Here is a 12167-nt window from a genome sequence, read left to right on the forward strand (position 1 = left end):
TAGTCCCAGCTACTCTGGAGGCTGAGGCAGGAGAATGGCATGAACCTGAAAGGCAGAGCTTGCAGTGAGCTGAGATCCGATCACTGCACTCCAGTTTGGGCGACAGAGCGAGACTCCATCTCAAAAAAACAACAACAAAAAAAAGAGGCTAAAGATAGGACCCCAATTCCTTCTAGTGTGTAGGGTTTCTGCTGAGAAATCTGCTGTTACTCTGATAGGTTTTCCTTTATAGGTTACCTCATGATTTTTGCCTCACAACTCAAGATTCTTTCCATCATCTTGACTTCAAATAACCTGATGACAGTGTGCCTAGGTGATGATCTTATTGCGATGAATTTCCTAGGTGTTCTTCGAGCTTTTTGTATATGTATGTCTAGATCTTCAGCAAGGCTGGGGAAGTTTTCATCAATTACTCCCTCAAATATTCTTTCCAGACTTTTAGATTTCTCTTCTTCCCTGGGAACACCAATTATTCTTAGGTTTGGATCCTTAACATAGTCCCAAACTTCTTGGAAGTTTTGTTCAGTTTTTAAAATTCTTTTTTTGTCTTGGATGGATTAATTCAAAAGTCTTGTCTTTGAGGTCTAAAGTTCTTTCCTTTGCTTGTCTGATTCTATTGCTGAGATTTCCCAGGGCATTTTGCATTTCTCTAAGTGTGTCCTTGATTTCAAGAAGTTGCAATCATTTTTTATTTGTGCTATTTCACTGAAGATTTTTCCTTTCATATCCTGTATCATGTTTTTAATTTCTTTAGGTTAGAGTTCATCTTTCTCTGGTGCCTCCTTTATTAGCTTAATAATCAACCTTCTGAATTCTTTTTCCGGCAATTCAGAGATTTCATCTTGGTTTGGATCCATTGCTAGTGAGCTGATGAGATATTTTGGGGGTGTTAAAGAACCCTGTTTTGTCCAGTTACCAAAAGTGTTGTTCTCATTTGGGTAGACCATGTCAGAGGGAAGACCTGGGAACTCAAAGGCTGCTGTTCAGATTATTTTGTCCCATGGGGTGCTCCCTTGATGTGCTGTTCTCCCCCTTCCCCTAGGGATGGGGCTTCCTGAGAGCCAAACCACAGTGATTGCTTTTGCTCTTCTGGGGTTAGCCACCCAGTGGAGCTACTGGGCTGGTACTGGAGAGTATCCACAAAGAGTTCTATGATGTGATTCATCTTCAGGTCTCTCAGCTGGAGCATCTGCTCCAGTGGAGGTAGCAGGAAAAGTTAAGTGGACTCTGTGAGGGTCGTTGGTTGTGTTTTTTAGTGTGGGGGTTTTGTGTTGGTTGGCCTCCAGCTAGGAGGTGGCATTTTCATGAGTGCATCAGCTGCAGCACTATAAGGAGAAAGTAAACTTGCCCTAGGGTTGCCTGGGCAAAACTTAACTATTCAGGTTTTTCAGGTGGTGGGCAGGGCCATAGAACTCCCAAGAGATTATGAACTTTGTCTTTGAATACCAGGGTGGGTAGAGAAAGACCACCAGGAATGCCAGCAGTCACAGGCCTCATACCATTCCCACACAGCCCATAAGACCAGTATGACTCCCACAAAGCCCTCCACAGCTAGTGAGCAGGGTGAGAACTTGCCCTAGACCACCAGTCACCGCACTGAGAAAGTAAACAGACTCATGGTTTTCCACCATCTCAGGGAGCCTGTAGTGGCGATCCAGTTTTTTCAAAGGGTCTGTGAATTCTCTCAGCTTTCCTGCTATGTTGCTGTGGTAGATCTTGAAGCAAAAGTTTATGATGTGGGTCTCCACATGCTGCTCTGTCCAAGTGAGAGCTGCAAGCTAGTGCTGCCTCCCGTACACCATCTTAATCCTCTGTCCAAAGTTTTTTAAATAGTCATTCAAAAAATAATGTGGTAAGAAGTAGAAAGAGCCCCTGTGAACCCAGTACTCCTCATGCTTAGGCTCAGGAATACATAAAAGTTTTCTAGAGTAAGGTCCTTTTGCCCCATCAATTCTCATATAACTCCCCTCACTCAATTTTAACTTGGAGATTATTCCTCCTTCAATCTAGTGTATGTGTTCTGGGTGAGCTCTACCCCTGCTCTAAAGGTGCACAACATGTGTCACATGCAAGCCAGTAAGCATATTATATTCCCCTGGCCGTGGTGCTTGTGGACACAGAGTGATTCCCCTGCAAGTAAAAGGGCTCACTGTTTCCCACTAGACTTCACTCTTGGACTCATCTGAGCCTAAAACTGCTACAGTCATCTTCTCATCAAGCAAAGAGAGCCTAGGAATTTTATAAGTTATATGGAGAACTTTCATATGAAGCCAATGCAGTGGGAGGCAGAGAGGAGAAGCAGAGAAAAGAAAGAAGAAAGAAAGGAAGGGGTGCGGGGAGGTGAGGGGACCCTCTGTTTCAGTCCGGAATCCAGCTTTATAAGAAGCTAGGCTATCAGTGGACATTTTGAGTTGAATAGGAAAATAAATGTCATCTTTGCCTCCCTTTGGTACAGACATTCTAACACTTGTAGACTAATATAGAAAAAATAATAATAATAACTCTAACAGACATGTTTAATCTGATGCCATTGCATCATTTCCAGGTACTATTCAAAATTTACGAGAGGTTAGAGCCTCAGAGCTATAAAACCAACACAGAAGGATTTCACAATCTCAAGTCACTTTAAAACCAACATCATGGAAAATGTGATCATACAATGTTTAGCCAAATTCTATTTTGTGGGCATTTTGGGAAATGCACATTCCATTTCTAATATAATAGAAAACTAGTAATTAGATGCAATCTGCATTGTGAGCAAAATTACTAAACATTCTACCTTATAATCATTACAGCCCTGATATAAGCAATGAAAATTAGAAATCTTATTCCTCCTGTAGATTCTTGTTTAGTGTAGTCATACTAGTTTTATATTGTATGAGTCCATATTTGAGGAAAGGTTGTAACCATACCTCCCCTAACAGTTTAAAATCTTGAAAAAAATAAAGTAAAAGCACAATGTGTTAAAGTTTTAAAATGGGAAATTAGTGTCATCTTGTATTTTGAAGACGTGAAAGTAAAACCTTTATCTCTCCTTCTTCATATGTTAAAGAATCATTGACTAAAACAGGCCCACTTTATTTCCTTTGGTGTTCTGAAATCATCAAGTAAACCCTCTTTATTCCTCCTTCAGAATGTTGTTAAAGTGTAAACTCCTTCCCTTGACAGTTAGGCTCTATGCTATTTCAGCCAGGAAATTCCAATTTCTTGAAAAAATCACATTCATTATTATACTTTGGTTATTGGATCAAAGTCAGGACTTAATTCTGAATATTAATGTGGTATAATCATGAAAAAGCTTTGGTTTTTAAGCATTAACATGGTAATCAGCAAATGTCTTTGAGAGATGGCCCAAATATTGGAAACAGCAGTAACCTGACTTTCTTTTTTTTTTTTTTTTATTATTATACTTTAAGTTCTAGGGTACATGTGCATAACGTGCAGGTTTGTTACATATGTATACTTGTGCCATGTTGGTGTGCTGCACCCATCAATTCGTCAGCACCCATCAACTCGTCATTTACATCAGATATAACTCCCAATGCAATCCCTCCCCCCTCCCCCTCCCCATGATAGGCCCCGGTGTGTGATGTTCCCCTTCCTGAGTCCAAGTGATCTCATTGTTCAGTTCCCACCTATGAGTGAGAACATGCAGTGTTTGGTTTTCTGTTCTTGTGATAGTTTGCTAAGAATGATGGTTTCCAGCTGCATCCATGTCCCTACAAAGGACACAAACTCATCCTTTTTTATGGCTGCATAGTATTCCATGGTGTATATGTGCCACATTTTCTTAATCCAGTCTGTCACTGATGGACATTTGGATTGATTCCAAGTCTTTGCTATTGTGAATAGTGCCGCAATAAACATACGTGTGCATGTGTCTTTATAGCAGCATAATTTATAATCCTTTGGGTATATACCCAGTAATGGGATGGCTGGGTCATATGGTACATCTAGTTCTAGATCCTTCAGGAATTGCCATACTGTTTTCCATAATGGTTGAACTAGTTTACAATCCCACCAACAGTGTAAAAGTGTTCCTATTTCTCCACATCCTCTCCAGCACCTGTTGTTTCCTGACTTTTTAATGATCGCCATTCTAACTGCTGTGAGATGGTATCTCATTGTGGTTTTGATTTGCATTTCTCTGATGGCCAGTGATGATGAGCATTTTTTCATGTGTCTGTTGGCTGTATGAATGTCTTCTTTTGAGAAATGTCTGTTCATATCCTTTGCCCACTTTTTGATGGGGTGGTTTGTTTTTTTCTTGTAAATTTGTTTGAGTTCTTTGTAGGTTCTGGATATTAGCCCTTTGTCAGATGAGTAGATTGCAAACATTTTCTCCCATTCTGTAGGTTGCCTGTTCACTCTGATGGTAGTTTCTTTGGCTGTGCAGAAGCTCTTTAGTTTAATTAGATCCCATTTGTCAATTTTGGCTTTTGCTGCCGTTGCTTTTGGTGTTTTAGACATGAAGTCTTTGCCCATGCCTATGTCCTGAATGGTACTACCTAGGTTTTCCTCTAGGATTTTTATGGTATTAGGTCTAACATTTAAGTCTCTAATCCATCTTGAATTAATTTTCGTATAAGGAGTAAGGAAAGGATCCAGTTTCAGCTTTCTACTTATGGCTAGCCAATATTCCCAGCACCATTTATTAAATAGGGAATCCTTTCCCCATTTCTTGTTTCTCTCAGGTTTGTCAAAGATCAGATGGCTGTAGATGTGTGGTATTATTTCTGAGGACTCTGTTCTGTTCCATTGGTCTATATCTCTGTTTTGGTACCAGTACCATGCTGTTTTGGTTACTGTAGCCTTGTAGTATAGTTTGAAGTCAGGTAGCGTGATGCCTCCAGCTTTGTTCTTTTGACTTAGGATTGTCTTGGAGATGCGGGCTCTTTTTTGATTCCATATGAACTTTAAAGCAGTTTTTTCCAATTATGTGAAGAAACTCATTGGTAGCTTGATGGGGATGGCATTGAATCTATAAATTACCGTGGGCAGTATGGCCATTTTCACGATATTGATTCTTCCTATCCATGAGCATGGTATGTTCTTCCATTTGTTTGTGTCCTCTTTTATTTCACTGAGCAGTGGTTTGTAGTTCTCCTTGAAGAGGTCCTTTACATCCCTTGTAAGTTGGATTCCTAGGTATTTGATTCTCTTTGAAGCAATTGTGAATGGAAGTTCATTTATGATGTGGCTCTGTGTTTGTCTGTTACTGGTGTATAAGAATGCTTGTGATTTTTGCACATTAATTTTGTATCCTGAGACTGCTGAAGTTGCTTATCAGCTTAAGGAGATTTTGGGCTGAGACAATGGGGTTTTCTAAATATACAATCATGTCATCTGCAAACAGGGACAATTTGACTTCTTCTTTTCCTAACTGAATACCCTTGATTTCTTTCTCTTGCCTGATTGCCCTAGCCAGAACTTCCAACACTATGTTGAATAGGAGTGGTGAGAGAGGGCATCCCTGTCTTGTGCCAGTTTTCAAAGGAAACTTTTCCAGTTTTTGCCCATTCAGTATGATATTGGCTGTGGGTTTGTCATAAATAGCTCTTATTATTTGGAGGTACGTTCCATCAATACCAAATTTATTGAGCGTTTTTAGCATGAAGGGCTGTTGAATTTTGTCAAAAGCCTTTTCTGCATCTATTGAGATAATCATGTGGTTCTTGTCTTTGGTTCTGTTTATATGCTGGATTATGTTTATTGATTTGCGAATGTTGAACCAGCCTTGCATCCCAGGGATGAAGCCCACTTGATCATGGTGGATAAGCTTTTTGATGTGTTGCTGCATCCGGTTTGCCAGTATTTTATTGAGGATTTTTGCATCGATGTTCATCAGGGATATTGGTCTAAAATTCTCTTTTTTTGTTGTGTCTCTGCCAGGCTTTGGTATCAGGATGATGTTGGCCTCATAAAATGAGTTAGGGAGGGCTCCTTCTTTTTCTATTGATTGGAATAGTTTCAGAAGGAATGGTACCAACTCCTCCTTGTACCTCTGGTAGAATTCAGCTGTGAATCCATCTGGTCCTGGACTTTTTTTGGTTGGTAGGCTATTAATTATTGCCTCAATTTCAGAGCCTGCTATTGGTCTATTCAGGGATTCAACTTCTTCCTGGTTTAGTCTTGGAAGAGTGTAAGTGTCCAGGAAATTATCCATTTCTTCTAGATTTTCCAGTTTATTTGCATAGAGGTGTTTATAGTATTCTCTGATGGTAGTTTGTATTTCTGTGGGGTCAGTGGTGATATCCCCTTTATCATTTTTAATTGCGTCGATTTGATTCTTCTCTCTTTTCTTCTTTATTAGTCTTGCTAGTGGTCTGTCAATTTTGTTGATCTTTTCAAAAAACCAACTCCTGGATTCATTGATTTTTTGGAGGGTTTTTTGTGTCTCTATCTCCTTCAGTTCTGCTCTGATCTTAGTTATTTCTTGACTTCTGCTAGCTTTCAAATGTGTTTGCTCTTGCTTCTCTAGTTCTTTTAATTGCGATGTTAGAGTGTCAATTTTAGATCTTTCCTGCTTTCTCATGTGGGCATTTAGTGCTATAAATTTCCCTCTACACACTGCTTTAAATGTGTCCCAGAGATTCTGGTATGTTGTATCTTTGTTCTCATTGGTTTCAAAGAACATCTTTATTTCTGCCTTCATTTCGTTATGTACCCAGTAGTCATTCAGGAGCAGGTTGTTCAGTTTCCATGTAGTTGAGCGGTTTTGATTGAGTTTCTTAGTCCTGAGTTCTAGTTTGATTGCACTGTGGTCTGAGAGACAGTTTGTTATAATTTCTGTTCTTGTACATTTACTGAGGAGCGCTTTACTTCCAATTACATGGTCAATTTTGGAGTAAGTACGATGTGGTGCTGAGAAGAATGTATATTCTGTTGATTTGGGGTGGAGAGTTCTATAGATGTCTATTAGGTCTGCTTGCTGCAGAGATGAGTTCAATTCCTGGATATCCTTGTTAACTTTCTGTCTCGTTGATCTGTCTAATGTTGACAGTGGAGTGTTGAAGTCTCCCATTATTATTGTATGGGAGTCTAAGTCTCTTTGTAAGTCTCTAAGGACTTGCTTTATGAATCTGGGTGCTCCTGTATTGGGTGCATATATATTTAGGATAGTTAGCTCTTCCTGTTGAATTGATCCCTTTACCATTATGTAATGGCCTTCTTTGTCTCTTTTGATCTTTGATGGTTTAAAGTCTGTTTTAGCAGAGACTAGTATTGCAACCCCTGCTTTTTTTTGTTCTCCATTTGCTTGGTAAATCTTCCTCCATCCCTTTATTTTGAGCCTATGTATGTCTCTGCATGTGAGATGGGTCTCCTGAATACAGCAAACTGATGGGTCTTGACTCTTTATCCAGTTTGCCAGTCTGTGTCTTTTAATTGGAGCATTTAGTCCATTTACATTTAAGGTTAATATTGTTATGTGTGAACTTGATCCTGCCATTATGATATTAACTGGTTATTTTGCTCGTTAGTTGATGCAGTTTCTTCCTAGCCCCGATGGTCTTTACATTTTGGCATGTTTTTACAATGGCTGGTACCGGTTGTTCCTTTCCATGTTGAGTGCTTCCTTCAGGGTCTCTTGTAAGGCAGGCCTAGTAGTGACAAAATCTCTAAGCATTTGCTTATCTGTAAAGGATTTTATTTCTCCTTCACTTATGAAACTTAGTTTGGCTGGATATGAAATTCTGGGTTGAAAATTCTTTTCTTTAAGAATGTTGAATATTGGCCCCCACTCTCTTCTGGCTTGTAGAGTTCCTGCCGAGAGATCTGCTGTTAGTCTGATGGGCTTCCCTTTGTGGGTAACCCAACCTTTCTCTCTGGCTGCCCTTAAGATTTTTTCCTTCATTTCAACTTTGGTGAATCTGGCAATTATGTGTCTTGGAGTTGCTCTTCTCGAGGAGTGTCTTTGTGGCGTTCTCTGTATTTCCTGGATTTGAATGTTGGCCTGCCCTACTAGGTTGGGGAAGTTCTCCTGGATGATATCCTGAAGAGTGTTTTCCAACTTGGTTCCATTTTCCCCCTCACTTTCAGGCACCCCAATCAGACGTAGATTTGGTCTTTTTACATAATCCCATACTTCTTGCATGCTTTGTTCATTTCTTTTTCTTCTTTTTTCTTTTGGTTTCTCTTCTCGCTTCATTTCATTCATTTGATCCTCTATTGCTGATACTCTTTCTTCCAGTTGATCGAGTCGGTTACTGAAGCTTGTGCATTTGTCACGTATTTCTCGTGTCATGGTTTTCATCTCTTTCATTTCGTTTAGGACCTTCTCTGCATTAATTACTCTAGCCATCAATTCTTCCACTTTTTTTTCAAGATTTTTAGTTTCTTTGCGCTGGGTACATAATTCCTCCTTTAGCTCTGAGAAATTTGATGGACTGAAGCCTTCTTCTCTCATCTCATCAAAGTCATTCTCCGTCCAGCTTTGATCCGTTGCTGGCGATGAGCTGCACTCCTTTGCCGGGGGAGTTGCGCTCTTATTTTTTGAATTTCCAGCTTTTCTGCCCTGCTTTTTCCCCATCTTTGTGGTTTTCTCTGCCTCTGGTCTTTGATGATGGTGATGTACTGATGTGCTTTTGGTGTAGGTGTCCTTCCTGTTTGATAGTTTTCCTTCTAACAGTCAGGACCCTCAGCTGTAGGTCTGTTGGAGATTGCTAGAGGTCCACTCCAGACCCTGTTTGCCTGGGTATCAGCAGCAGAGGCTGCAGAAGGTAGAATATTTCTGAACAGCGAGTGTACCTGTCTGATTCTTGCTTTGGAAGCTTCCTCTCAGGGGTGTACTCCACCCTGTGAGGTGTGGGGTGTCAGACTGCCCCTAGTGGGGGATGTCTCCCAGTTAGGCTACTCAGGGGTCAGGGACCCACTTGAGCAGGGAGTCTGTCCCTTCTCAGATCTCAACCTCCGTGTTGGGAGATCCACTGCTCTCTTCAAAGCTGTCAGACAAAATCGTTTGCATCTGCAGGGGTTTCTGCTGCTTTTGTTATTGTTTACTGTGCCCTGTCCCCAGAGGTGGAGTCTACAGAGACAGGCAGGTTTCCTTGAGCTGCTGTGAGCTCCACCCAGTTGGAGCTTCCCAGCAGCTTTGTTTACCTACTTAAGCCTCAGCAATGGTGGGCGCCCCTCCCCCAGCCTCGCTGCTGCCTTGCCGCTAGATCACAGACTGCTGTGCTAGCAATGAGGGAGGCTCCGTGGGCGTGGGACCCTCCTGGCCAGGTGTGGGATATGATCTCCTGGTGTGCCTGTTTGCTTAAAGCACAGTATTGGGGTGGGAGTTACCCAATTTTCCAGGTGTTGTGTGTCTCAGTTCCCCTGGCTAGGAAAAGGGATTCCCTTCCCCCTTGCGCTTCCCAGGTGAGGCGATGCCTCGCCCTGCTTCAGCTCTCGCTGGTTGGGCTGCAGCAGCTGACCAGCACTGATCGTCCGGCACTCCCCAGTGAGATGAACCCAGTACCTCAGTTGAAAATGCAGAAATCACCGGTCTTCTGTGTCGCTCGCGCTGGGAGTTGGAGACTGGAGCTGTTCCTATTCGGCCATCTTGCTCTGCCCCCAGTAACCTGACTTTCAGGAGTCCGTGAAAGTACAGACTGACTTCCAAAAAATACAGTGCTTTAAGAAGAGATGTGAAACATCTTCCCAGAAATTATTGGATTAAAAAAAAACCACCCAGATGAATATGAGCCAAAATGTCATCCAAAATGCCTCAAATTTTGTAGAATTCTACATTAAAAAGCAAATAGGACCAGATTGGAGGAAAATGCCAAGAAGTCATTCATATGCATTATTTCTATGAATACAAAATTGTGTCATAGAAAAAAAGAAGCAGGCTTTTCTCTGCAATATACAATCTGGTAAGTCCATGGGAAGATGAGCTCATGAAAATTAGATGAATTTCCTTCAAAACAATGTTTGTGTGACTTGCATTTATACTTTCAGTCTAAACTAACATAGTAATTTTTAAGTTAATAACATGCCTCAATATTTTATTTAAAAAATTCCTACTTTGTAAAAATAAAAATAAACATACAAATTTGTACTACTTGTTTGGCAGTTATTGGCAGAAAAGATAAAAACAAAAATGTTATAGGACTTGGGGTATGACTATGGAGTTGGCCACAGCAAGTGGAAAGAGAGAGATGAAGAATGAGAGTGAGGTGGGAGGAGAGCAAGTGAAAGACAAAGACCAAGAGGCATTCATTACACAAGCACAAGGTGAAATCATGTGCCTTAGGTTACAGTTTGCTGAGCAGAATAAGAGTAGTAACAATAAAAGCCAACATTTGTTGGATACTCATCATATGCCTGGTGGAATGTTAAGTGCTGATTATGTGATTATGTAACAATTCATTTAATCCTCTTTGAAAAAAGAAAAAAATATGCAGTTTCCCTACCATTACTAAAATTTGATACCTAGATGAGGTTTTTTCAGATTTTTTTCCTGCAACTAAATATCTAGAGATAACTTTTAACATACATGGCATTCTTTTTCAGTACCTACCATGGTGCCAATTCATTGACCAAATAAACATGCTAGACATTTTTAAAGGAGAAGCTGAAACATTCTAAAAGACTAGAATACTACAGAACAAAATGGCCAGGTAATTGCAGATTCTTGAAACTTCTTTTCCCTTTGAGTTATGCAATCTAAAAAGTAAAAAAAAAAAAAAAAAAAAAAAAAATGAAAAGCATGTCTTCCACATTGAGGCTACAAACAGGTCCAACCTTATGCCACAAACCTTGCCCCAAATTAAAATAAAATCTCTGCAATGTACGAGTTATTCATTTTCCAGAGACAAGTATGCAAAGTAGCAGCAAGTGAGGGAAATTCTGGAAAGCCTCAGTACAGACAGTTCGGAGGGCATAAAAAGCATACTTGATTTCCAGCCTCTTTCCCAGGGCCTATGCTTGAAGAGCTGCCAAACTAAGTCTTTACTTGGATCTAACAAGAAAACACCAAAGGGCCAAAATCTGATCACTACTTTTTCACACCTGGCAATGGAAGCAGCAAAGATTCAGCTAAAAGAGAAAAATCAGAAACTTTTTTCTTTTACATTTCAATGTTTGTAGGATCAATCTGCTTAAAAAACCTAGAGCAAAATAAACTTTCCATGTTTCAGATGGAAGACTAAGTGCTAATATAATGATCACTTTCTGTACTTCTGCCATTACCTTTGAATAAAAAAAAACTTTTTGTTACATTTTTAAAAATTTTAGTCTAAGTGTGGTTCTGTAGTTATTTAAATGTCCTCTAAGATCACTCCATGAGGCATCATTAGAACAGAACTATCACATATACATTCACCATAATAAAGACATGTTTCTTATAAGAAAATAACTGCCCTTCCATACTCTTTTGTGGATCTTCCTGGGATTTTCTGGGATACTTCTTTCTACTGAAAGAATTTAGGTTTGCTCTTGGCCCTGAAATGAAACAGAATGGTATGTTAATTGAAAGATCTTAATGACCATTCTGAATTTAAAGCTGAAATTTCACTTCTGTTCTGTTTCCTATCTTAAATGGTATCTAGCCATATTGCCTAATATAGCCTCTCAAATCTTCTGCAATGAGATTAAATGATGGCGATAAAATATTCCAATAATCATATGCCAACATATATTGATACTCCACAATTAAATATAATTTCCCTCTCATTAAGAATTTCCCAAGAAATATAATTAAATTCAAAGATTAAAATCTTCAAAAAAAATCTAAATTCTTACCTTAAAGTCCATAAAAGCTAAAGTCTGAAAAATTCCTGCTGTCTTTGTTGAGCAGTGTGAATTCAAAGAAAGTAAAGCCTCAAATCCCAATTTAAATTCCAAACTTATTCTCTCCAACTTCTCATTCTGTTCAGTTTCAGTTAGATGAATTCTCTATATCTGCATTTCTTTCAGCAGCTACAGCCTGACTCTTTCTCGGGAATGGGTACAGTTCCTTCAGGGCCTCAGAAATTTGTTTATTTGCTCACAAGTCAACTCAGGAGTCTCACTTTTAAGGATCCAAAGCATTAATAGAGAATACAAAAGTGCACACCATGGTTTTCCAAACCCACACGTTTTAGAAAATAAAGCAATCCCCATTTGCTAGTACAGTTATCCTAAACATAATTATGTTCTAGAACCCAGTACATACTGTTGTCAAAGGTCATTATAGAAACTCA

Source organism: Macaca mulatta, chromosome 8 (assembly GCF_049350105.2).
Source record: "Macaca mulatta isolate MMU2019108-1 chromosome 8, T2T-MMU8v2.0, whole genome shotgun sequence".
Taxonomy (NCBI): Eukaryota; Metazoa; Chordata; class Mammalia; order Primates; family Cercopithecidae; genus Macaca; species Macaca mulatta.